Source organism: Aquarana catesbeiana, linkage group LG07 (assembly GCF_042186555.1).
Source record: "Aquarana catesbeiana isolate 2022-GZ linkage group LG07, ASM4218655v1, whole genome shotgun sequence".
NCBI lineage: Eukaryota > Metazoa > Chordata > Amphibia > Anura > Ranidae > Aquarana > Aquarana catesbeiana.
In genome coordinates this window covers 274832478-274856990 of record NC_133330.1, presented here as the reverse complement: position 1 = coordinate 274856990, position 24513 = coordinate 274832478, and positions in this window count along the sequence as shown.

Here is a 24513-nt window from a genome sequence, read left to right as displayed (position 1 = left end):
GCAGCGCCCGTACTTCCCCCATTCACATCCCCCAACGAAATGCAGTCGGCTGCATGAGAGGCATTTTCTTTGTCCTCCCGAGTACCCCTACCCAACGAACCCCCCCCAAAAAGATGTTGTGTCTGCAGCAAACGCGGATATAGGCGTGACACCCGCTATTATTGTCCCTCCTGTCCTGACAATCCTGGTCTTTGCATTGGTGAATGTTTTGAACGCTACCATACACTAGTTGAGTATTAGCGTAGGGTACAGCATTGCACAGACTAGGCACACTTTCACAGGGTCTCCCAAGATGCCATCGCATTTTGAGAGACCCGAACCTGCGCAAACCAATAAATATACGCTTATTGACATTTTTTTTACCAAAGACATGTGGCTGAATACATTTTGGCCTAAATGTATGACTAAAATTGAGTTTATTGGATTTTTTTTATAACAAAAAGTAGAAAATATCATTTTTTTTCAAAATTTTCGGTCTTTTTCCGTTTATAGCGCAAAAAATAAAAACTGCAGAAGTGATCAAATACCATCAAAAGAAAGCTCTATTTGTGGGAAGAAAAGGACGCAAATTTCGTTTGGGTACAGCATTGCATAACCGCGCAATTAGCAGTTAAAGCGACGCAGTGCCAAATTGGAAAAAGACCTCTGGTCCTTAGGCAGCATAATGGTCCGGGGCTCAAGTGGTTAAAAATCTCCACAGGTGACATTTAAAAAAATTCTACAGGTTGCATGTTTTGAGTTACAGAGGAGGTCTAGGGCTAGAATGATTGCTCTCGCTCTACCGATCGCGGCGATACCTCACGTGTGTGGTTTGAAAACCGTTTTCATATGCAGGCGCTACTCATTTCTGCGTTCGCTTCTGCACGCGAGCTCGTTGGGAGGGGGGCGCGTTTAAATTTTTTTTTTTTTTTTTTGGGTGGTATTTGATCAGAGGTGATCAAATACCACCAAAAGAAAGCTCTATTTGTGGGGAAAAAAAGGACGCAAAAAGTGCTCTGGTCAGGAAGGGGGTAAAATCTTCCGGGGCTGAAGCGGTTAACTGACAATTGCGCGGTCATGTAATGTTGTACCCAAATAAAATTTATGTCTTTTTTTCCCCCCAAAATAGAGCTTTCTTTTGGTGGTATTTGATCACCTCTGGGTTTTTTTTTTTTTTAATAAACAAAAAAAAGACAGACAATTTAAAAAAAAAAAAAAAACAATATTTTTTACTTTCTGCTATAAAACATATATATATAAAAAAAAAATCGAATGTCTTCATCAATTTAGGCCAATATGTATTCTGCTACATGATTTTGGTAAAAAAAAATTGCAATAAGAGTATATAGATTGGTTTGCGCAAAAGTTATAGCATCTACAAACTATGGGATAGATTTATGGATTTTTTTTTTTTTCATTGTTTTTACTAGTAGTGGCAGCGAACAGCAATTTTTAGCGAGACTGTGACATTGCGGCGGACAAATCTGACACTAAATTACACTTTTTGGGGATCAGTGACACCAATACAGTGATCAGTGATAAAAAAAATGCACTGTCACTGTATAAATGACACTGGCAGGGAAGAAGTTAAAAGGGTTGTAAAGGTTCGTGTTTTTTCACCTTAATGCATCCTATGCATTAAGGTGAAAAAACATCTTACGATCACTGCCCCCCCCCCCATTTTACTTGCCAGAACCCTGAAAAGTCCAGCATCGCGAACACGCTCTTCCTTTGCTCGGTCTTCTCGGCTCTTCATTCGATAGATTGATAGCAGCACAGCCATTGGCTTGCGCTGCTGTCAATCAACTCCAATGATGCAAGGACCGGAGGGCGGGGCCAAGTCCTGTAGTCGGCGCGGCTATGGACGCCGAATGCAGGACTCGGGAGCGCGCCTGCAAAGTAACCCCCTTGGGAGAGCACTTCCCAGAGGGGGTTATCAGAAGCGGGGAGGAGCCGAGACAGCCGCCGAGGGACCCCAGAAGATGAGAATCTGGGCCACTGTGCAAAACGAGCTGCACAGTGGAGGTAAGTATGACATGTTTGGTATTTAAAAAAAAATATTCGAACCTTTATAGGGCGTACACACGGTCGGACTTTGTTCGGACATTCCGACAACAAAATCCTAGGATTTTTTCTGACGGATGTTGGCTCAAACTTATTTTGTCTACACACGATCGCACAAAGTTGTCGGAATTTCCGATCGCCAACCACGCGGTCACGTACACCACGTACGACGAGACTAGAAAAGGCCAGTTCAGAACCAAGCGCGGCACCCTTTGGGCTCCTTTTGCTAATCTCGTGTTAGTAAAAGTTTGGTGAGAGACGATTCGCGCTTTTTCAGACTCGTGGCTTTCAGATCGTTTTCTGCCGTTCAGTTTGTGCTTGTGGGTTTGTATCTGCTCTTCAGTGCGTGCAAGCAAGTTCCGCGTGACTTTAGGTAGTCATTGTATTCTTGTTCGTTCGTTACTGGTTTTCAGGTCGCTCTTCACAGGCCTTGCTGTTCTTCAGTGCGTTCTGTTACTTCGTTCTGAGCAGCCGACCGTTTTCTAGCCATGTTTCGTATGCGTACTCCTCGTAGAGTTCGTGCTGTGCGGGGGCTTGGTGTTGGGGTCCTGACCTTGACACAAGTCCAGTCCATGAACAGGGTGGGGAGGAGTTCATGGACCAAGAATTGGTTACTTCAGCGTGACCAGTTCTGTCATATGCCTTTGCTCCGTGAGATCCGTGAGAATAATCCTGATGATTTCAGGAACTTTCTCAGGATGACGGACCCCGTATTTCACCGTTTGTTGGCTTCGCTGACCCCCTATATCAGCAGGCAGGATACCTGCATGAGGCAAGCCATCACTCCGGAGCAGAGGTTGGTCGCTACCCTGCGGTATTTGGCCACAGGGAGAAGTCTGCAGGACTTGAAGTTCTCGACAGGCATCTCCCCCCAGGCTCTGGGGATCATTATCCCAGAGACCTGTTCTGCCATCATACAGGTCCTACAGAAGAAGTATATGAAGGTAAGATTTTTATCCTTTTATATCACATTTTATTGTATTGAATGTTTGCTAATATCTTGTATTTCTTTCCTCATTCCCTAATTACCATGATTGGAATATGCTGTGAATGTCCCCTTTCTCCTCATGCATGCTGGATTTTTATGTAATTATTATTTTAGGTCCTTCATACATATTTGCCCTTCAATAACCTCCCCAGCATGGTGTCTCCTGCCCTATATTCACCTCATGTAGTCACTTAACAATGTATTTTATCTGCTCCATAGTAGTGCTTTACCCTAAACACCCCCTAAAATGTTTGGAAATGTTATTTTTGATTTAAATTCAGGCAGAGTGCCAGAGGCTTTTTTTTGTGATGTCCCCAAATAATTTTTAGTAACCCTCCCTCCCCCAACTGCTAAGTCAGCTGATCCCAATTCTCTATCCTCAATCATCTATCTGCTGACTTTGCCAAACCCATACACACTATACCCATCTCTTTTGTGGTCAGATTTATGGATGAATTCCCCAAAGCATGTAGTGCAAGGGCCTGCCTGTATACTTTCCAATGGTACTGTTTAAAGTTTTTGTATCCTATTATTATCTTGATAGGTAATAGCAGAATGTCCAAATGTCCTCAAATGTGTACAATGTGTATTTATATCTTTGTATTATGACACTTCTTACCTGTCCAGTGGTCTGCCAATAGTGTAACTAAGGAGGGTCTGTTCAAAGTAATACCCATTATTTAGGCATTCATCTCTCAATGAAGTGAAGAGGGTTACCTGTCCAAGATTTACACACACCCCCTATAATGTTAGAAATGGCCCATGAGAGGGGGGGAGGGGGAATATGATAGGTGTACCTTATACTTTGGTGTTGTTAAATTCCCCTTAATAAATGCTATCTGGAGGTTGCCCCATAATGTTTGTGTATAATCTGCTTGCCATGTTTCAGAGTAAAAATAGTAATTTTTATTGTTTTTTCCTCAACAGTTTCCTTCCACGCCACAGGAATGGCAGACTGTGGCCTCCCACTTTGCCCAGCGGTGGGACTTTCCTAACTGCGGAGGGGCAATTGATGGGAAACACGTCCACATCGTCCCACCACCCAACTCGGGGTCGTACTATTATAATTACAAGGGGTTTAATAGTATAGTGATGTTGGCGGTGGTGTCGGCTAATTACGACTTCTTGTATGTGGACGTGGGGAAAAATGGCCGGATGTCCGATGGTGGAGGCATCGCCCAGACGGAGTTCTACAGGCGTCTCCAGAATGGCAGCTTGGACTTGCCAGCTCCAGAGGACAATGTTGAAGGACTCCCATTTGTGTTCGTTGCTGATAAAGCATTTGCGCTGGGGGACCACCTGATGCGGCCATTCCCAATGAGGACCCTCACCCCGGAACAGAGGGTTTTTAATTACCGGCTGGCCAGAGCCCGAAGAGTGGTGGAGAACACATTTGGAATCCTGGCCAGCCGGTTCCGACTATTTCTGACACCCATCCATATGGCGGAGTATAAACTGAACCATATTATACTGGCATGCTGTGTTCTCCATAACTTTTTAAGGAAACATTCGGCCAACTATGCTGGCTCAGTTGGGCCTGAGGCCGGAATCCTACATCAAACCACACTGACGGCGCTTGAAAGTGGCCGTCCTGGCTTGCCCTCCCTGAGTGCCCGTGATGTCCGGTTACGCTACCTGGAGTTCTTTGCGAGTAGGGGGGCTATCAATATGCCAGACAATATGTGAAGCCTTTTTCTAATAAAAAAAACAAAAAAATTCTTGGTGGACATTTACTGCTTGTGTTTGTTTTAGCTGACCCTGTCATAAATGTGTTGAGTCCCGAAAATGTTGTGATTGTGTAACCTTATACAAAGCACTGTTGGCTGTTATTTCCTAAATGCAAAAACACATTTCACTACAAGTGCAGTTGCAACTGCACTGAAACAGTACTTGTAGTGCAAAGTGGATTTGCCCTTAGGAAATAGCCCCCATTTTCACAGAAAGCAACAATTACATCACCCTAAAAGTGTTGTAGCGTTGAGATAATAATCCACACATTCTTGATTAACAATCTTTTTAATACCTGCACAATCACATGTGCATTTACCAAAGGTTTTTCAAACAAACCAACATGTTTGTTGTATAACAATTTTTGTGGTGGCATTATCCAAAATTAAAATGTCCATTTTATAGAAAACAGGCCTGTGTAAAACCAACAAGAAAAGACACAAATCTTGAACTTACAAACGTCACATTTGGTCAAATTTGAAGGCAATATCAGACATCAGTATTTAGGAACTGTGTTTGATATTGCGTTCAGATGGGGGGAAATCACCCCTGGGAAAGCCAAATTTGGAAGATGCACACCAATTTCCCAATGTCAACATGTGCGACCTGCCATCATGGGGGATCAAGGGATGTGTTTTGGGGGAGCAAGCCCTTCCTCACCGCTACTTTATTATTGAGGAAGGGGTTGCACACCCAAAACGCGTCCATTGATCTCCCGTGATGGCAGATAGCACATGTTGACACACTGTGTGCATCCTCCAAATTTGGCTTTGGGAAAAATCACAAAAACATTTTGCACATTGTAGCACACAAAAGAAGAAAGTGATTTGGAGGGGTTTTAAACTCGCCCCAAAACATCAATGATGTTTTTATATTTTGGAATAACATCATTGATGTTTTGCTTGATGTTTTCCAATTGTAAATTACACCCCATGATCTCCCCGATCAGGATCTGGGCACTTTCGGATGTGAAAGGATCTGGATCCACACCCTCACGATCACCTAAAAAGAGAGGAACCCCAAAATAAATTTGGTTTCAAAAAAATGCCGCCATCTCTCTCTATTATCTGAGCCTGTGGTTGCAGACACTCACCTGTTGTGGTGACTAGTTCCACCACATCTTCTTCTTCCTCCTGCTCAGCTTGTGTTGGGGGGATTTCCCCTTCTTCCAGGGGGGGGGGGCTCTGGTCTCCTCGGATGAGGGGTGTCCTCCGAGTCTTTTCTCCCCTATGTCAAACAAAAATGGTATACTTAGCACACAGATATTTGATGGCAGAACTAGAAATAGGAAACATTGTTTGGAAGTGTGGTACAATTGTCAATTTTAGCAGAGTTCCAAGATGTAGTTTTTTTAGTGTCCTTTGTCAAGCTGCAATACTTTACCTGTTTGGTACAAGCTTCACAGATGTAGCCCCCCCCCCCCCTATAGTATACACTGGAGCACCTGTGTGGCCCCCCTAATAAAAATGGTGTTCTGTGGTCCCACACTAGTGCTCCAGTGTCCAGATGTGAAAACAGCTGCTCAGTGTCCTCTCCTTACACAGAATCTAGTTTGCATTTCATTCTAGTAACAAAGCCATCTACACAACCCAATTCTTTGAAGACAAGTATAGGGCGTCAAAATGGTGGCCAAATGCATATGGGCTAAACAATGGTATTTTATAGTTGTAACGAAAAATGTTTGATCCGAACGAATAATGTGCCCATGAACATGAAAGTTGCCATTTTAAAGTGTACAACAGTTCCTAAAAGCACATGGAGCAGCACGAACGTAATAAACATAAAGAATAGGAACACAGCACAACTACTTATTTTTTTGCAGCACTCTCCGGATCTTTCTGTACTGCTCATGTTCTCGTAATTTCAGGTCCGACCACCGCTTCCTGAGCTGATCTTTCGATCGTCGTACCCCGAAATTCCGGTGCAGACTCCTGACCACTTTCGCCATGATCTTGGCCTTTCGGATATTGGGGTTGGGGTAAGGCCCATACTTTCCATCATAGTCGGCCTTCTTCAGGATGTCCACCATTTCCAACATCTCCCCAAAGGACATATTTGAGTCCTTAAATCTCCTTCTGGATTGGGACATTTCAGGCTCCGGCCTTTCCTCCTCCCCCTCCTCCTCGTTGCTACAATTAGCACGCACCTGCTGGCTATCCGCCATGTGCTCTTCCCCCACTGTGCCAAACAAAAAGGGGCGGGGAATAGACTAGAAAGAACGTCAGGGGCGGGCGGAGTTATACGCATGTGCAGTGTGTATAAAGCGTAACACACGTGCGTATTACGTATGATCTGTGAGCGGAGGAAGGAGCATCGGAGACGCCGATCGTGATAACGAAGGTAAGATCTAAACTTGCGCCTATACTGCTTTGAAATGGAAGCCTATATTGTAACAAGATTAGAGGAGTTTGGCCTGACATTAGGGTTTGTCTTGTGTTGTGTCTTGCAGAGAAAATGGATGGGTTCAACGACCACAATTTCCTCCCCCTGTTCATAGACAAATACAGGGAGCTGCCCTGTCTGTGGCAGGTCAGACACCCCCACTATAATCACAAACAGAAGAGGCAGGCAGCGCTGGAGAAACTGCTGGAGTTGGTGACGCCGGTGGTCCCCACAGCAACCATCCCCTATTTAAAAGCTAAAATTGGTGGCCTGAGGAGCACTTATCTGAGGGAGCGCAAGAAGGTCACAGATTCCCAGAGATCCGGAGCTGGAGCAGATGACGTTTATGTCCCCAGGCTGTGGTACTATGAGAGACTGCGATTTCTGTCAGACCACACTGAAGTCAGGGAATCCCTCTCTACTCTTCCTTCCACGCTTCCTTCCATACCAGCTGAGGCTTCCGATGTCCAACCTGGGCCTTCCAGCCAGGAAGAAGTGGAGGAGCCCAGCTGGAGTCAGGTATAGCATTCTTCTACAGATTTCTGGTCAATAAAGAAATGATGTTTATTAGATGTTATTATTGATCACTAATTTCTGATTAAAAAAAGTGTTTTACATATCAATAGACAGTAGTGGTCACCCAAAATTGCCACAAGAATGAAAACTGCTGGGCTCAGAATGATAGTCTGTTATATTTGTTAACATTGAATTTGCAACAGTCAGGAGGTGAAAATTGTGTGTGATTGATTGAAAAAATACTAAAACTATGTCCCTTTTTCATACACAGGAAGACCTCAGCCAGGAGGAGGTTGTGGAATGTGGCAGTCAGGAGGAGGCGGGGATTAGTGGCAGCCAGGAGGAGGCGGGGCTAAGTGTCAGCCAAGAGAAGCCTGGGACCAGTCGCAACCTGACTGAGTCTCAGGTCCCTCCCCTCCGCCTGCCACATAAACGAGCCAGGAAGGTCACTCCGAGTCCCGTGCAGGATTCAGCGTTCAGGCTGATCCAGGAGGCTTCTGCGTCCCTCAGAGCCTTACCAACTCCTGAAGAGGCCTTTGCCTGCATGGCTGCCACCAAATTGCAGGGCATGCAGGAGGGCCAACGCAGGCTCTCTGAGGACCTTATTTATAAAGTCCTACGTAAGGGGGTGAGTGGGGAACTAACACCCAAGACGGATGTCATTGAGATGGACGATCCTCCTCCTGCTGCCACAACTCCACCACCACAGCCACAGCGTGGAAGGAAGCGTGGAAAGAATGACCCTGGGTTCAGTCTGGTCTGACAGAAGATGCAGTCTCTCATATGACCACAGCCTGGGGACACAGATGTCATCTGCTGCTTTCCAGATCTCTGGGACTTCTGGACCAGACTGCCCTCCCTTAGATAAGGACTCCTCAGGCCACCAATTTTGCTTAAAAATAGTTGATGTCTGCCCTGGGGGTCCAAGGCTTCGCCCACTTCTGCAGTTTCTCCAGCGTTGCCTCCCTCTTTGTTTAGTTGTGAGCCCTTACTAAAAATTTTTTAGGTAAATTATACTCTCCTGTGTGTGTTTTCATCCAAAAAAGGACCGTTTGTTGGTGACGATTCAGGTACATTTCTAACATAAAATGTGAAATTAACAAGAGACACCAACACCAAACAATCTCCTACAGATTAAATAGAACAACATATCAATGGTGTTGTGGGAACTTGTCACCAAAAACACACACAAACATTTTCGGGAGTACAAATCAAAATCACAAAAAAAAAAAAAAAAACACAAAAAAAGAATCTACATTAAAGACAAAAAATATATAAAACATATACAAAAATATGTTGTCAGATGTGAGAAATCAAAATATATTGAGGGAATCACGATAAATAGTAAAGAAATAAGTTTGTGAGAAGTGTGTGTGAATATGAGCAGCAAAACTACTTAATTCTTGTCACATTATAAAGAAGAAGAGAGTGCGCTGTATTAAACCATTGTTAACATTGCAGCGTGACGAAAGTGCTGTATCCATTGCGAACGCTAAGTTTACCAGAACGAGCTGTTCCGTGTCAGAATTTCTTCTGAGCATGCGTGGCACTTTGTGCGTCGGAACAGGCCACACACGGTCGGAATTGACGCGATCGGATTTTGTTGTCGGAAAATTTTATCTCCTGCTGTCCAACTTTGTGTGTCGGAAAATCCGATGGAAAATGTCCGATGGAGCCCACACACGGTCGGAATTTCCGACAACACGCTCCGATCGGATATTTTCCATCGGAAAATCCGACCGTGTGTACGGGGCATTAGTGTCACTTTGACATCAGGGGTGATCAAAAGGTTAAATGTGCTCCTAGGTAGTGCTTTCTAACTGTGGAGGGAATGCTGTGACTGGAGGAAAACGGAGATCCATGTTTCTGCTTAACAGAAACACAACATCTCAATTTTCCTCTCTCACAGAAGGACGGTCTGCCTTGTTTACATAGCAGGAGTGGGGCTCCAGCAGCGTGCACGCGCGCGCACCCCAGAGCTGTTTACAAGGATCACGTACAGGTACGTGATTTTGCACTTAGAGGCCACTCATCCACAGTATATGTATGTGGGGCGGTTAAAGTGATATTAAAGGGCTTGGATTTTTTTTTTGTAAACCAAATATGTTATACTTACCTGTGCCACAGTTTTGCACAGAGCAGCCCAGATCTTTTTCTTCTCGGGTCCCCCGCCGGTGCTCCTGGCCCCTCCCCTTTGCACCAGCTTGCAATGGGGGTGCCAGGGCCATCTAAGGCAGGGCAAAATGGGAAGCTGCCCAGGGCCCCATCACTGTTGTGGGGCCCAAAGCAGCTGCCTCATACTTGCCAACTATACCACTTTAAATTCCCTTGTCCTTTGAAGTTTTAGTCCCATGCCGTGTCCCGATATCTCAGTGTAAATTTCTGTTACTAATGCTGCCCAGCTCTGCCCTATTGCCATGTACATATGACTTACCTGGAGACCCCACATGTAAATAACCTGTATTGATATGTAAATAGCGACGGCATTAATATGTAAATAGCCGCAGAGATATGTAAATAGCGGCAGCATTCATATGTATATCATGCCCCCCTGAGGTCATATCCACCATCACCTCTGCTAAATGCGGCCCACAGGGGAGATAAAGGGGCATGCTGGAAAGTCCTGCCTACAACTGTGGTCATTAAGCCTAACATCAGCCTGCAAAGGTAAGCAAATTGCAAAAACAAAGAGGTGTGCCACAGCACCCTGAATTTTGGTGCATGTGAATACGCACATCTCAGCAGATCTGTGAGGGTGTATTTAGCAATTAATGGCACTGCTGTATATCTGCTAAAGGGCAGCACGTTTCTGTGGTGTCAAGAAAGCGACTTTGCATGCATTCCTGACACACACAAATGTGAATGCAGGCTAAATGTTTCTGTTACATTATAAATGTTCTCATTACATTGGGGCTGGTGTACAACCCTTTGATTTACACTAGTGGCCAGTGTGAAGGTCCCCCTTACATTGGTGGTCAGTGTAAATCTCTCCTTACAAATGGTGGTTACTGTGAATGCTCCTATAAAAGGAAAAGTTTCCCCATGGGGTTTTGTATTGCAGCCAAAAAATTGAGATAAAGGTAGAAAAATCATTTTATTAAATAAATATCATACAGTATGGATTATGTTAAAACATGAGCTCTGTAATTGAAGCCATTGTATATACATCATGGTAATACAAACATAAATGTACATGAAACATATAGTATGATATAGGTATATATAATCATACTAAAAACCCGAAGCGTTTCGACCATTAGTAGTAGAGGTCTTCTTCTGGGGGAATAGGAGTACAAAAACTTCTACAAAGGAATGGCCCGGAAACCAAGAGCGGGATCCAAAGGCAATAAAAACGGACAATTATTAGAAAATGTCACTTAGTCTTGAGCTATATAGATATGAGAGTGAGGTGGATGATCACAAAAGTGTGGGTCAAGGAGAAGTGAATGGTGCAAAAAATGTGGAAGAAGGGAAGTGAAGGAAGAAACAGCGAAGTGCAACAAAGCGGAATTGAATCCTGGCAGTTAGGAGAATGAGTGAAGTAAGAATTGCTCAGTAAACAGAAACCAAACCATAGAGGAGCGACCGAAAAAACGGAGGCTGTGAACCAACATAGAAGTGTGTGAAAGTGCGTGTGTGAGGGCTGTGTACAAAATGGATGTGAACATGGCTCCATGCCAGGGTAAGGGGAAGAAGAAAAGAAAAGGAAAAAGAGTGTAAGTTGGAAAAAAGTGAAAGCAAAGGTATAGAAAATGAAGGTAACCGTGAATGATTGCAAATATGTGGGTAAGTGAAGGGTGAAATGATTGAAGAGTGTTTGCGGAGGGAGGAAGTAAGGAAATATGCAACAAAGTGCAAGACAGACAGAACTGGATCCCAGTTACAGGGAAAAATGAAAAATCAACAATAGCCAAAGCAAACAAAAAACACCATACAAACAGAGGCTGTGAGCACGCAATGAAAGTGAGTGAGAAGTGGATGTGAATGTGAAAAGTGAATGCATACCAAAGTGAGGAGGGGGTGAAAGGGAAGAAAGAAGAAGAATATAAGCTAAAGACATTACCTGAAAAAGGTAAAATGATCAGATTGATAATCAAAATACGATGTTAAGCTGGTGGCAGGGCAGAACCATCAAGCCTCCAGCATAGATGAACAGTGGGCAAACAGATTAGAGAGCCTGAGGACGAATAGTGATAGTAGCAATTATTAGATTGAAGATGGAATCATTGGACAAAGTGTATAGTCCAAATAGATTCCTAATGCTGGAAAGAACATTACTTACTTTCAGCTCATGTAAACTTGAATGTGTCCAGAGTCCTGCCTGCCTCGGATCTGAGAGAGATCCTAGCTGTCACCCCAATATAAGTAAGTGTTTTCCCAGATGGGATAATGAATGCCATAGGCCCCTAGCCTAGTACCCTAGTACCTGCTTCATACATCCATGTTATGCCTCTTCTTATCCTTGATTCTGTAAGTGTGGGGATATTAAAAGCTTTAATTTTGCACTTAGAGGCGCCTTTTTTTTTCTTTTATTTGTTTTCTATTAGAGATTGCTTCCCTCTTTGAGTGCAGCCCTAAGTGTTTAAAGACCACTTTACCCATCCAATAAAGACACTATCTGCCTGGTCATGACATTCTGAGCGCCCTTGACATACGTTTTATCCTCTCCATAAACGCCCCCCCTGGGAAAACAAAGGGGCAGGGAGCCACTGCCAACGGCGGCCTCCCCGGCGTCCCGGAAGGGAAAATCCCGCTGACCGCTGCCGTCACTTCCGCCGCAATGCGCGTGACATCATGATGCAACGCGCACGTCGAGGGAGAATCGCACATGCACAGCACGCCAATGGATGCCCAGAGTGATCTCAGGATGCCACCGGCAGGGGTGTCCTCCCTCTGGTGGACAGATAGAAGAAGACCACCCAAGGGGACACAAAAAGGTGGGGGAAAAAATAGCAACTCATCCCGCTATCCCCCCTGCCTGCCGTGGGGCCCATGAATGGCCAGAACAGAGGGCACCTCCAACCGCCCCGGGGTCAGGAACAAACGTCACACAGCCAGGACCTGCAAAGAAAACCAAAAGGCGCACATTTATGAATACATAAATGGATAAAGCAATATATACGTTTAAGACAAACAACAATATTAAATAAAATACAACACATGAGCATGTAGTTACAAATCACGTCTGTGCATCAAACAGGGGAACCCTCCAAAATAGCACTGGGGTATTTACAAATAGCAAGAACTGGACTAAGTGCAGAATGCACCTATTACATTAGTGGTCAGTGTAAATCCCCATTACATTAGTGGTCAGTGTAAATCCCTATTACATTAGTGGTCAGTGTAAATCCCCATTACATAGGTGGCCAGTGTAGAAACTCCTCTTTATATTGGTAATCAGTAAAAAAAAATCCAAACTTGCATTTGTGGTCAGTTTCGAATCCTCCCTTGCATTGGTGGTCCATGTAGAAGCCCCCTTTAACCACTTCCCGCCTGCTGTATGCAGAATGATGGCTGGGAAGTGGTTCTGTTATCCTGACTGGGTGTCATATGATGTTCAGCAGGATAACACGTGGGGGCGCGGAGATCGCAAGTGCGGCGTTTTAGCCTGACACCCGCATTACCTCTGTCAGAGGCGTCTTACCATGTGATCAGCTGTGACCAATCACAGCTGATTATCGCGTGAGCCAAGAAGTGCCGGTAAACGGCATTCCTCGGTTCGCGCTGACAGGGAGAGCCGATCGGAGGCTCTCCCTGTCGGGGGGGGGGGTCTGTGCTGATAATCAGCACATTGATTATCAGCACAGCCCCCTCAAATGTACAAATCACCTGCCAAACAGTGCCCAGCAATGTAAAAACAATAAATTATGCCAGTGCCAATCACTGCCCAGCAGTAACACCTGTCAGTACTTATCAGTACCTCATCATCAGTGCCAATCAGTGCCGCCTATCAGTGCCTGCTGTCAGTGCCGGCTGTCAGTGCCCATCAGTGCTGCATATCAGTGCCCATCAATTCTACATATCATGCCACTTTATCAGTCCCAACTCATCAGTGCCGCCTCATCAGTGCCCGTCAGTGAAGAGGAAAACAAAATTTTATGACAGAAACTAAAAAAAAATATTTTTTTTTCAAAAAGTTTGGTCTTTTTTAGTTTGTTTAGCAAAAAATAACCGCAGAGGTGATCAAATACCACCAAAAGAAAGCTCTATTTGTGGGAAGAAAATGATAAAAATTTATTTTGAGTACAGTGTTGCATGACAGTGCAATTGTAATTCAAAGTGTGACAGCGCTGAAAGCTGAAAATTGTCCTGGGCAGGAAGGGCCTGGTATTGAAGTGGTTAAATTGGTGGTGAGTGTAAATCCCCCTTACATTGGTGGCCAGTGCAAAAATCTCCCTTTATTGGTTGTTGATGTAAAATCCCCCATTACATTGGTTGTCAGTGTAAATTCTTCATTACATTGGTGATCAGTGTACATTTCCCTTTATATTGGTGGTAAGTGCAGAATTGCCCTTACACTGGGAGTTTAACTACTTCAATACTGGGCACTTACACCCCCTTCCTGCCCAAGACAATTTTCAGCTTTCAGCGCTGTCGATTAAAATGACAATTGCACGGTCATGCTACACTGTACCCAAACAGAATCTTTATCATTTTGTTCCCACAAATAGAGCTTTCTTTTAGTGGTATTTGATCACCTCTACGTTTTTTATAAGATTTTGTAAATAAGTACGTTTTCTCCTTCACTGATAAGGTGGCACTGATGAGGTGGCACCAATGAGGTGGCACTGATGGGCAATGACGGGCACTGACGATGGGCACGGATAGGCGCCACTGATGGGCACTGGTAGGCAGCACTGATATGCAGCACTAATGGGCATTGATAGGCGGCACTGATGGGCACTCATGGGTGGCACTGGTGGGCACTGAAAGCCTGCACTGATGGGTACTTATGGGTGGCACTGATAGGCGGCACTGATACATGGCACTGATGGGCACTGATATGTGGCACTGATAGATGGCATTGTTAGGCATCACTGATGGCACTGGCAGGCATTGGGGATGGGCACTGATTTGCAGCTGCCTGGGCATTGATTGGCATTTCCCTGGTGGTCTAGGGTGGCATACCTGGTGGTCCAGTGTGGTGGCAAACCCTGGTGGTCCTGGTGGCATCCTGGTGGTCCTGGGTGGGCATCCAAGGGGGTCTGCGCTGATAAACAATCAGCACAACCCCCCCTGTCTGGAGAGCAGCCGATCGGCTCTCCTCTACTCACGTTTGTCAGACGCGAGTGAGGAAAAGCCGATCAAGGGCTCTTCCTGTTTATATCATGATCAGCCCTGATTGGACACGGCTGATCATGTGGTAAAGAGCCTCTGTCAGAGGCTCTTTACCAAGATCAGGTTAGCGGTGTATTAGACTGACACGCCGCACCACCAATCGCCGCGATGAGCGCCCCCACGGGAGCGAGAGAGCGGCCGTTCTGGGCGCCGCCATATGATGTCCACCCAGAACGAGAGCCGCACCGCCCTGCCGTCATTTGATGGTGGGCGGGTGGCAAGTGGTTAACAAGACACGTGGCCACTAATTCAAATTAGAAGAAAAGAGGTTTAACCATAAACTACGTAGAGGGTTCTTTACTGTAAGAGCGGCCTGGATGTGGAATTCCGTTCCACGGGCGATGGTCTCAGCCAGCATCGATGGTTTAAAAAAACTATTAAGTAAGCCCTTGAATGACCGCAACATACAGGGATATAAAATGTAATACTGACTTATAATCACACACATAGGTTGGACTTTATGGACTTGTATCTTTTTTCAACCTCACCTACTATGTAACAATGATGAGTCCCCTCACCTCCTCAGTCCATGGTGTGCAGGCAGTGAGGAGATGATGTGCTGTAACCTTTAGCAACCAATCAGTGAGTAGTAATGATGTGCACTAACCTTTTGCAACCAATCAATGAACGGTAAGGATATGCAGTAACCTCAACCAATCAGTGAGCAGTAATAATGTGCAGTAATCTCTAGCTACCAATTAGTGAGTGGTATATGTCCAGTTACCTCTAGCAACCAATCAGTGAGCAGTATTGATGTACAGTAATCTCTGGCAACTAATCAACAAGCAGGCGTTATGTGCTGTTATGTGCTCTAGCAAATAATCAGTGAGCCATAATGTGTGTTGTAACCTCTACTAGCCAGTCAGTGAGTGGTAATGATACACTGTAACCTCTGGCAACCAATCACAATCGCTGCCTGATCTGATTCAGGAAACTGGTTTTGAGACTAGCTGCTATTTATTGTATGTCTCAGAGCAGATGGAGAGTGAGATTGCATGGGGGGGAGAGAAAATGTTTCCCCAGGGTCCAATCAATATCAAAGATGGCCCTGACCAGACATTGTATTAAGTGTTTTCTGTGTGAATGCTCAGGGAATATAGCTTAATGTAGCGCCGCTTATAGCAGTCCCAGTTCCTATAAGCCAAGCATGACTAGTCTGCTGGTATGTGGCTGCCCGCAGGAATGCCATGCTCACTGGCCAGGTAGTACAGGAGGCTGAATAAATGAAGAACAAAAGAGTTCTTGTGGTTCCAGGAGTGCAGTAGTCTGCAGGGGATGGCTGGGACTGGTGTCTTACATGATCAGCGAGATGTGCAGATGGGTCAGTTCAGGCGCAGGCAGAGACATGGTCAGCAAGCAGGCAAAGGATCGGTCCAGGCAGCGGGCAGAAACGTGCTCAATAAAAAGACCAGGATTGGTACAGGCAGCAGGCAGAGGCAACACTGCACTGGTGTAGCGGGAGTCAGGAGCACCGTAACTGGTGTGGTAGTGATCAGTAACATTGGCACTGGTGTGGCGGTGATCATGGACACTGGGACTGGTGTGGCAGTGATCATGGACACTGTTACTGGTGTGGCTGTGGTCAAGGATAATATGACTGGTGTAGTGGTGATCAGGGATACTTTAATTGGTTTGCAGTGATCAGTTACACTGGAACTGATGTGGCAGTGATCAGGGACACTGGGACTAGTGTGGCAGTGATCAGGGACAACATGACTGGTACAGCGGCGATTAGTGACACTGTGAGTGGTTGGTAGTGATTAGGGACAATATGAGTCATGTGATCATGATCAGGGACACTGGGACTGGTGTAGTGGTGATCATGGACACCGTAACTGGTGTAGCTTTGATTACAGACACCGTAACTGGTGTGGCAGTGATCACAGACACTGTAACTGGTTTGGTGGTGATCAGGGAATAAATGACTGGTGTGGTAGTGATCAGGGACAATATGATTGGTGTGGTGGTGATCATGGACATTGTGAGTGGTGCAGTGGTAATTAGCGACACTGTGAGTGGGTGGCAGTGGTTAAGGACAATAAATGTGGTGTGATCATGATCGGGGACAATGGGACTGGTGTAGTGGTGATCATGAATGCCGTAACTGGTGAAGAGGTGATCACAAATACTGTAACTGGTGTGGCGGTGATCACAGACACAGTAACTGGTGTGGCAGTGATCACGGACACCGTAACTGGTGTGGGACACTGTAACCAGTGTGGTGGTGATTAGGGACAGTTTGAGTGGATGATGGTAACACTGACTGGTGACAGTGAGTTAAAAAAAAAATAGTTTACTTTTTTTTTTTTAAATTTTGTTTACATTTTTATTTTTTACATTTTATTTATTTATTTATTTATGTACTACTCTGGGAGGGTTGGGGAGTAAGATCAGGAGTTTTTTTTTGCACTGTAATTGCTTCAACCATTTCTCACCCTCTCTGGTTGCATTCCTGCAGTCACTGAGAAATATTGTGATTGGCTTCAGCTATGACATAGTACAGGGCTACTTTGAATGGCCCTGTACTATGTGATCTCTGTGACTGATCAGAGATCGCTTAATTGTAAACAATGATGCTAGGAAATTATATATTGTGTACTACTGTCCATGTGATCGCTGATTGGCTACAGTGATCACATGGTACCAGGGCCGCCAACAGCAGGCACAGATCATGTCTCTGCATGCTCCCAGGGGGGTGCAGGGGGACGTACGGGTAAGCAGTTAATGCTCTAGGTCTAGGACTTCTTTTCTTGACCTGCGCCATTCCAGTCATCATGACCTTTCTGGTTTCTTATTATATTCTTTTGGTATATTTGAGGACTGGTGGTGAGATTGGGGGTTTGTTTTAATAATTTTAGAGTACATGGGGCTGGTCTGTTTGGAGCATTGCTATATTGTTGTAAATTTGGGGATATTTCTCCTTTTTTATATAAATAATATACTTGAAATATATTACATTTGTTTGTTAGCTAGTAGTTAGATCACCCATATTTACCAATGACACAGAACAAAGCTAATTTTTCACACTCTTCTATAATCCTGCTGTTTGTTTGTGAGTTGTCAGTCACATGGGCTTCTGTTTTTCTAGAACAGGAAAACCACTGCTGACAATTACACTAAGTACAGTTTCTTTTCTGCCTTGATGACGCATTTAGTAGTTGTATCAGCTGTTGCCTAATCTTATATGCTACATATGATATCGGTGGCAGCTACCATTGTTCAACCATCTTTCTAAAAATTTTAGTTGGCTGGATGTCTTTGGCTTGGATACATTTGATCACTGACTCAAAACATTCCTGCAGATAAGGGCTTCTGACTTTTCCCTGACTTATGACTTTACTCATCTGCATAATTATTTTTGGCTAATAACTAAGGCTGGCCGTACATTATACAATGCTTTAATATAATTTTCCTTTAGGCCGGCCATACACGGTTCGAATCTCGGCAGGTTAATTTGAACCGTTAATGGGCAGGCTAAATGTACCAAGTTGCTCGATTGATCAACTTGGGTACAGCCAGCCTGCGGATTCTGTTATGATTATCACAAGCGGCTGCTATAGATGCTAGTGGTAATCACTGTCTTCTCCCGGTGGGGATGGCTTCCCTTGTCAATACTGTCTGTGTTAATAGGGGTATCGTAAATTTTGAGTCTGGTAAAGAAATTTGTACCATATATGGTCTGCCTAAGATTTAGCAAAATCATATCCCAGATAGGAAGGATAATGTGCACAAATTTTTGGCAGTGTTGAATAGGGATGAGCTTTGAGTTCAACTCGAACATCGGCTGTTTGAACGTTCGAAGATCGAACATTATAGGGCGCTTGCGCCAAATTCGAGCGGCGCGTCACGCCCCATAATGCACTGCGTCATCGCAGTGCATTGCTGGCTGATGATTGGCCAAGCATGCACTATGACCCGCATGCTTTGGCAAGTCACAGCGCCGTAAGCAAAGAGAGCCATAATTGTCCAACGGCCATGGTGCCTTTGGCCAATTATGGCTCAGGGGGTTAAGTCCACGCCCCACACTATATAAGGCTGTCTGCACGTCGGCCTGAGAGAGAGAGAGATTTCATTTGAGCAGGCAGTTTATTAAGTTAACTAGATCTCACTGCAGACCCTTCCTGCTGTACTGTTTCTAACCTACTTTAGGCAGGCAGTTGATTCAGTTAGCTGCAGTGTATTTTGTATATATATATATATATATATATATATATATATATATACATCCCGGCTTTGTATACAGTATCTCACAAAACTAAGTACACCCCTCACATTTTTGTAAATATTTTATTATACCTTTTCATGTAATAACAATGAAGAAATTACACTTTGCTACAGTGTAATGTAGTGAGTGTACAGCTTGTATAACAGTGTAAATTTTCTGTCCCCTCAAAATAATCTAACACACAGCCATTAACATCTAAACCACTGGCAACAAAAGTGATTACACCCCTAATTAAAAATGTCCAAATTGGGCCCAATTAACCATTTTCCCTCCCCAGTGTCATGTGACTCGTTAGTGCTACAAGGTCTCAGGTGTGAATGGGCAGCAGCTGTGTTCAATTTGGTGTTATCGCTCTCGCTCTCTCATATTGGTCGCTGGAAGTTCAACATAGAACCTCATGGCAAAGAACTTTCTGAGGATCTGAAAAAAAGAATTGTTGCTCTACATAAAGATGGCCAAGGCTATAAGAAAATTGCCAAGACTGAAACTGAGCTGCAGCACGGTGGCCAAGACCATACAGCGGTTTAACAGGACAAGTTCCACTTAGAACACTCCTCACCATGGTCGACCAAAGAAGTTGAGTGCCCTTGCTCAGCGTCATATCCAGAGGTTGGGAAATAGACGTATGAGTGTTGCCAGCATTGCTGCAGAGGTTGAAGGGGTGGGGGGGTCAGCCTGTCAGTGCTCAGACCATACGCCGCACACTGCATAATATTGGTCTGCATGGCTGTCGTCCCAGAAGGAAGCCTCTTCTAAAGATGATGCACAAGAAAGCATGCAAACAGTTTGCTGAGGACAAGCAGACTGAGGACATGGATTACTGGAACCATGTCCTGTGGTCTGATGAGACCAAGATAAACTTATTTGTTTCAGATGGTGTCAAGCGTGTGTGGAGGTAACCAGGTGATGAGTACAAAGACAAGTGTGTCTTGCCTACAGTCAAGCATGGTGGTGGAAGTGTCATGGTCTGGGGCTGCATGAGTGCTGCCGACACTGGGGAGCTACAGTTCATTGAAGGAACCTTGAATGCCAACATGTACTGTGACATACTGAAGCAGAGCATGATCCCCTCCCATTGAAGACTGGGTCCCAGGGCAGTATTCCAACATGATAACAACCCCAAACACACCTCCAAGACGACCACTGCCTTGCTAAACTAGCTGAGGGTAAAGGTGATGGACTGGCTAAGCATGTCTCCAAACCTAAACCCTATTGAGCATCTCTGGGGCATCCTCAAATGGAAGATGGAGGAGTGCAAGGTCTCTAACATCCACCAGCTCTGTGGTGTCGTCATGGAGGAGTGGAAGAAGACTCCAGTGGCAACCTGTGAAGCTCTGGTGAACTACATGCCCAAGAGGTTAAGGCACTGCTGGAAAATAATGGTGGCCACACAAAATATTGACACTTGGGGCCCAGTTTGGACATTTACACTTAGGGGTGTACTCACTTTTGTTGCCAGCGGTTTAAACATTAATGGCTGTGTGTTGAGTTATTTTGAGGGGACAGCAAATGTACACTGTTATACAAGCTGTACACTCACTACTTTACCTTGTAGTTAAGTGTAATTTCTTCAGTGTTGTCACATGAAAAGATATAATAAAATATTTACAAAAATGTGAGGGGTGTATTCACTTTTGTGAGATACTGTATATATATATATATATATATATATATATATATATATATATATATATATCCACTGTATCCAGTTTAGCTAGATCTCACTGCAGACCGTTCCTGGTGTACTGTTTCTAATCTACTTCAGGCAGGCAGTTGATTCAGTTAGCTGCAGTGTGTTTAGTGTGTGTATATATATATATATATACACACAGGGCTTTGTTTTCAGCAGGAAAATACATACTAACTGTATGTAATGGTAAGGGGTGCTGGGGTGTGCTGCAGGGGTCTGTTCTACCTGGAGGGGATCTATTTTTGCAGGGGGGGTCTATTCTTACTGGTGGGGGACCTATTGTTGCTGGGGGTGGGTCTTATATCGCTGAGGGGTCAGTTATGGCTGGGAGAGATCTACTGTTGAGGGAGGGGACTATTGTTGCTGACTGCTGGAGAGTCTATTGATGCTGGCTTTGAGGAGATCTGTTGTTGCTGCCGGGGGATTTAGTTTCGAGTGGCCCATTGTGGGGGGATCTATTGTTGCTAGATGGGGCTTTATTGTTACTGGCTACAGGGGATCTGTTTTACTGCTTTTCTTGTTATCATTGCATGTATATATATATATATATATATATATATATATATATATATATATATATATATATATATGCACTGTATCCTGTGTAGCTAGATCTCACTGCAGGCCATTCCTGGTGTACGTATTCAAATACACTTTCAGGCAGACAGGCCCGGCAGGTTATTCAGTGATCTGCAGTGCATAAAATATATATACAGTCTCCTACATATATATCCACTGCATTCTAGTCTAGCCAAGCCTATATCTGACTGCAGGCCATTGCTGGTGTACCTTTTCAAATATACTTTCAGGTAGGCAAGTGATTCAGTGATCTGCAGTGCATTAAATATATATCCAGTCTCCTACATATATATATCCACTGCATTCTAGTCTAGCCAAGCCTATACCTGACTACAGGCCATTCCTGGTGTACGTTTTCAATGACACTTTCAGGCAGGCAGGCCAGGCAGGTGATTCAGTGATCTGCAGTGCATAAAGATATATATACAGTCTCTTACATATATATCCACTGCATTCTAGTCTAGCCAAACCTATTCTGACTACAGGCCATCCTGGTGTACGTTTTCAAATACACTTTCAGGCAGGCAGGCAGGTGATTCAGTGATCTACAGTGCATAACATATATATACTGTCTCCTACATATATGTCCACTGCATTCTAGTCTAGCCAAGCCTATACCTGACTGCAGGCCATTCCTGGTGTAATTTTTCTAGTAAACTTCAGGCGGTGTTTTGCTAATCCAATTTTACAGCATGTCTGGAAGGCCACCAAGGAATGGCAGACGCTCACAGGCCACTAAAAGAGGGCAAGCAGGCTCTGTGTCTACAGCCAACAGTGCTGGTCATGGACACGGTGCATCCTCAGCACGTGGCCGTGGGGCACGCTTGTCCTTTTTTTCGACAGCTGGCCGTCTTGAGCCACAATATGCAGAAGAGTTGGTAGAGTGGATCACAAAGCTGTCCTCATCCTCCTCATCCTCTGTCACCCAGGCTAAGAAAAGCTTGGCTGCCAATGCAGCTGCCAAAGCGGCCTATTCCATCCGCTCAATGGCATCAGTCACTCCTTCCTTAGCCCCACCATCATGTCCTGAGGAGTCCCCCAAACTGTTCGACCACAGTGTCGGGTACATGCTGCAGGAGGATGTGCAGCATTTTGAAGGCTCTGATGATGGTACCCAGGTTGAGGATGAAGGCAGTAACGTGAGCCCAGAGCGAGGGGGTGCCCAAGAAGGACAAGAAACTGGCAGTCATGTTCCCCCAGCTGCATACTGCCAGGTTTGCTCCAGTGGCGAGGAGGAAGGGGATGATGAGGTCACTGACTCCACGTGGGTGCCCGGTAGAAGAGAGGAGGAGGAGGAGGCACATCTCCAACAAGGCAGGATGCCCTCCAGGGGACAGCTTAAGGACAGCCAAACGACTGCATCACACCGCAGAGATCCGCATGTGCAGGATGCTGCTGACTCCGCGCGTTTTACAAAAGTTCTTTGGTGTGGGCCTTTTTTTGAGACGTGTGCAGCAGATCTCACTGTTGCTGTTTGCAACATATGTCTGAAACGTATCAAGCGTGGCCAAAACAGCAGCCGCTTTGGCACCACATGCTTCACCAGACATATGTCGAGCTCCCATGCAGTCCGTTGGCAACAGTACTTAAAAGACCCACACCAAAGAACAAGGCGGACCTCTCCTTGCTCCTCATCAGCTGGGATCTCCAACCCCACTATACCTTCAGTCCTCTCAGAGACCTGCACTGTGAGTAATGAAGGTGTAGAATTAGGTGTCCCAAGCACTTGCGGGCAATCTGCTAGTGGTACACCTAAATCCAATTGTAGCAGGCAAATTTCTGTACCCCAGTTGCTAAACCGGCGAAAGAAATTAGGTCCCAGCCAACCACATGCTCAGCGGCTGAATGCTAGTTTGGCTAAATTGCTAGCACTCCAACTGCTGCCTTTTCAGCTGGTAGACTCTGTCCCCTTTCAAGAATTTGTGGAATGTGCGGTACCTCAGTGGCAGGTTCCCAAACACCATTTTTTTTCTCGGAAGGCCTCGTTGGACAGGGCGGTCAGCGGTAAGGTGCATGGTCCAGCAGGGGCTGGACAGGGACGTGGCCTTTCTTTCACAGCGCACTGGGTAACCCTGCTGGCAGCTGGGAAGGATGCAGGACAGGGTACAGTAATGTTGGAGCTTGTTCCGCCACCATGCTTCCAAAATGCTGGTAGTGGTGATTCTGCCACACCTCTCTCCACCACCCCCTCCCATCAATGAGTACCTGTGCGAGTATGGCACCAGGACAGGGTCAGAGGAGCTTGGCTTTTTTTCACCACGCCAGTGGCTAATGATCAAGGATGCATGCACTGTCCTGTCACCATTTGAGGAGGCCACGAGGATGGTGAGCAGTGACAGTGCATGCATCAGTGATACCGTCCCTCTTGTCTTCCTGTTGGAGCACACGCTGCGTGGAATAATGGACAGGGCACTTGAGGCAGAACAGAGGGAGGAAGAGGAGGACTTCCTTACCTCTCAAGGCCCCCTTTATCCAGACAGTATTCCTGCAGGCCCGCCTATCACACAGGAGGAGGAGGAGGATTGTGTCAGCATGGAGGTGGAGCCTGGCACTCAGCATCAGCAGCAGTCTTCAAGAGATCGTTTTCAGTCCCCAGAAACCCATGGACTTGTACGTGGCTGGGAGGAGGTGGCTGCGGATCATGTCGTCCTTAGTGACCCAGAGGACTCCGGACCGAATACCTCAGCAAATCTACGCTGCATGGTCTCCCTGATCCTGCAAAGCCTGCGAAAGGACCCTCGGATTTGTGGTATCAAGGAGAGGGATCAGTACTGACTGGCAAACCTTCTTGATCCACATTACAAGGGTAAGGTTGCGGAACTTATCCAGCCTTCGCAGAGGGAGCAGAGGATGAAACATCTTTGGGAGGCCTTGCAGAAAGGTTTGTGCAATGCGTTTCTAGAGCCTGGGAGGTTACAATTTCCTGGTCCTCCTGGACAACATGTTGCTGAGGCTTCGGTCAGTCACAGAAGGAGCGGTGGAGAAGGTGGCCGTCTGACCGATGCGTTCAGACAATTTTTTAGT